Below are 2,674 nucleotides of genomic sequence, written 5' to 3'. Positions count from 1 at the left end.
GAAGTGAGAAAAATCGAACCGCCAATTGATTCCTTTCGCTGTTCTATCGATACGACCTTTTACACTCATGATTTGGTATTTGCATACAATGAAGCAATGTTGTATTGTACAATAATATTTTCATCCATTTTTTTTTATATTAAACACTGTGCACAGATTACTAACACTTCACAAAAATACACATGATAAATGGCTGTTTTCACGCTGCAATTGTTATACAAACTAAGGCTTATTTAATGATCCGTAATTGTTACTGTTAAAAAGTTAATTCCGATTTAATAAAACCAACGGAGTGACTGTGTTGTAACTGATACATGTGCTGAAAATACGCAAATGATTGTTAATGTTTGGTTATTTCAATCACGAGTAGTTACCATGGCGATGGTAGGGTGTCCCACAACTGTCACGGCAAAATAGAATTCTTAACAACAAATTCAAATTACTAACGTCAAACTACAAATGATAATGGCAAAAATGAAACCAACCAAGACCAAGTGAAAGGTTCATCACGGCAAAAACAATAGACCATATTCGTATTCTCGGTATTGGACTGGAACTAGCTTGCAATGGAGGCTAATGCGGGGGAATATATTAGAAAGTATTTGCATTTGAAAAGATTCCCCCGCATTAGAGAATAGGTGGGACAAATTTGAAGGTCTACTTTTTCTAAAGCAATTTTTAAAGGGAACGGTGTTGTTCCTGTATTCTGTTTTCGTTACCCATTGAGGAGCCCAATTAAGGATGTTCCATGGTAGGCGTCAGGGAAAGGACCCTATCACTGTCCGCATTGACAAATTTCTCTCTCGTCAGTGTGTAAAAGTGTGAATAGAGCAGCCTTGTAATCTATCTAATTTTCAAAGTAAGGGCATCTTCGTTTTAACAATAAAAAAAAATTTCAGTTTACAAGCCCATCCAAGTATAAGCCCCCTACCCACCCCCCCCTCCCCGGTTTATACGTGTCAGGCGTCAGGGAAAGGACCCTATCACTGTCCGCATCGACAAATTTCTCGCGCGTCAGTTTAAAAGTGTGAATAGAGCAGCCTTGTAATCTATCTAATTTTCAAACTAAGGGCATCTTCTTTTTAACAATAAAAGAAATTTTAGTTTATAAGCCCATCCATGTATAAGCCCCCCCCCCCCCCCCCCCCCCCCCCCCCGCCCGGTTTATACCTGGAAATTGCCCTCAAATACAAAAAAAAAACAACTCTAAACGGTACTGTAACACCGGCACACTATTTTGTTGTTCAAATTTCCCTTTAGTTAACTCTTCATTCTTGACTTGAATTTCTTCGAGCCATAGAAAAAGTACATGTAATTTTTTTCATGTGGACGGTGTACCGTACTTTGTTATTGATGTTACGTTTGAACTAAAAGTAAAAGTTATGATGGAATTTGCGGTTGTTTCAAGTTTTAGAAATACGTACGCGTCCTCACGGTGAGTTGCAGTAATTGAATGCTGTGCAAATTCCTGACATATATGAGTTTACCTTCAACTGTAAGCTAGCCCAAACAACTTTGAGACGCAAATTTCCCTCTTATCTAAATTTGTAACGGAAACTTCCCTCCCCCCCCTCCTGTATAAGCCCCGCCTAAGCTAAGCATCTCAAAAAGGGCCTTTGAAAAATATAAGGCGAAAAAGATATTGGTGCTTATTTTCGAAATTTAACGGTATTACGTCGTTGAGGGAATTTACCGACGTTATGTAAATGAAAGGAGGAAAACCTAAGCAGGTAGGATATCAGGAACTTAATAGTTTACGGCAATTTACCATGGATCACCCTTTACTATGCCTTAATAGTATCACCCAACTAGTGCAAATCCTGCTTTTTAATAGGCTATGCTACTAGAGGATTATGAGTAATAGCAATCCATGTTTGTGGTAATAGTCCTAGAGTACCGAAAAGCGTGACGCTTTCTTTCGTTTTTTTTTTTTCTAAATAATTATTTCCTTGACTTGCATTTTCCAACTTTATTATTGCTTTTTCTGTCCGACTAGTTGTATGACTGCTAAAACTGATAGACCCTTCGCTTTAAGGACCACGGGTCCGCCTCATGGGCTATTGATCCTTGCGGGCTAAGTAGTCTGACAATTTCGTAAACATTTACGGGGTAGTTTGCCAAGCCACGTTGAGACTGACAAAGCAACGAAAACTGCGTGGGGTACAGTAACAAAAACGCGCCGGCTATCTGCGAGACTGCTCTATTTGTATGAGACTTTAAAGATACATATTTCATGTACCATCTTTGCACATTTTAAATCTCGACATTACTCTGACGTCATAAAATGATACTGTTCAAGGAGGGGCAGTGGGTGAAGGTGAAAGGGTAAATGCGCACACGTGAAGCCTAACACGGCCGGAGCTTAACTCGGTTTCAGTGTAGTATAGTTCCACGCACTCAACAGGAAACAAAACTGGTCCCACATTGTACTGTGAAATGAAACAGTTGTAATTGTGGGTTGACGTCGCACGGTTGTTGGTATGTTTGCGAAAATAACGGGCCTTTTGGGCAAACTGATAAGGTTGTGCTAAAATTCTCGAAAATCGTTCCCGGAATAAATATCCTGTTCCAATGATTTTCTTAATTTCTCGAAACCTCCCTAGTTTCGATTTTCTTTCTTTCGGGCAAAATATTACAAACAAATTAATTTTGAAAGTCAGTTGAAAACTTTTTT

The 2,674-nt window shown here is 39.0% G+C and overlaps 1 protein-coding gene across 1 annotated transcript in view; it reads left to right on the top strand.

Annotated features, from left to right (window-relative positions):
* The window catches only part of LOC138024087 (uncharacterized), a 2,438-nt gene extending 2,308 nt beyond the window's left edge, over positions 1-130 (top strand). The window contains exon 3 of the mRNA XM_068871182.1: positions 1-130. This exon is cut by the window's left edge and continues 185 nt beyond it. The gene's annotated coding sequence lies outside the window, so the exon portion shown is untranslated.
* Positions 131-2,674: the final 2,544 nt, after the last annotated feature.

This window comes from Montipora capricornis, chromosome 11 (assembly GCF_036669925.1).
Source record: "Montipora capricornis isolate CH-2021 chromosome 11, ASM3666992v2, whole genome shotgun sequence".
Classification (NCBI taxonomy): Eukaryota; Metazoa; Cnidaria; class Anthozoa; order Scleractinia; family Acroporidae; genus Montipora; species Montipora capricornis.
Note: the sequence above shows the minus strand (reverse complement) of the source record. Positions and strands in the feature narration are given on the sequence as shown.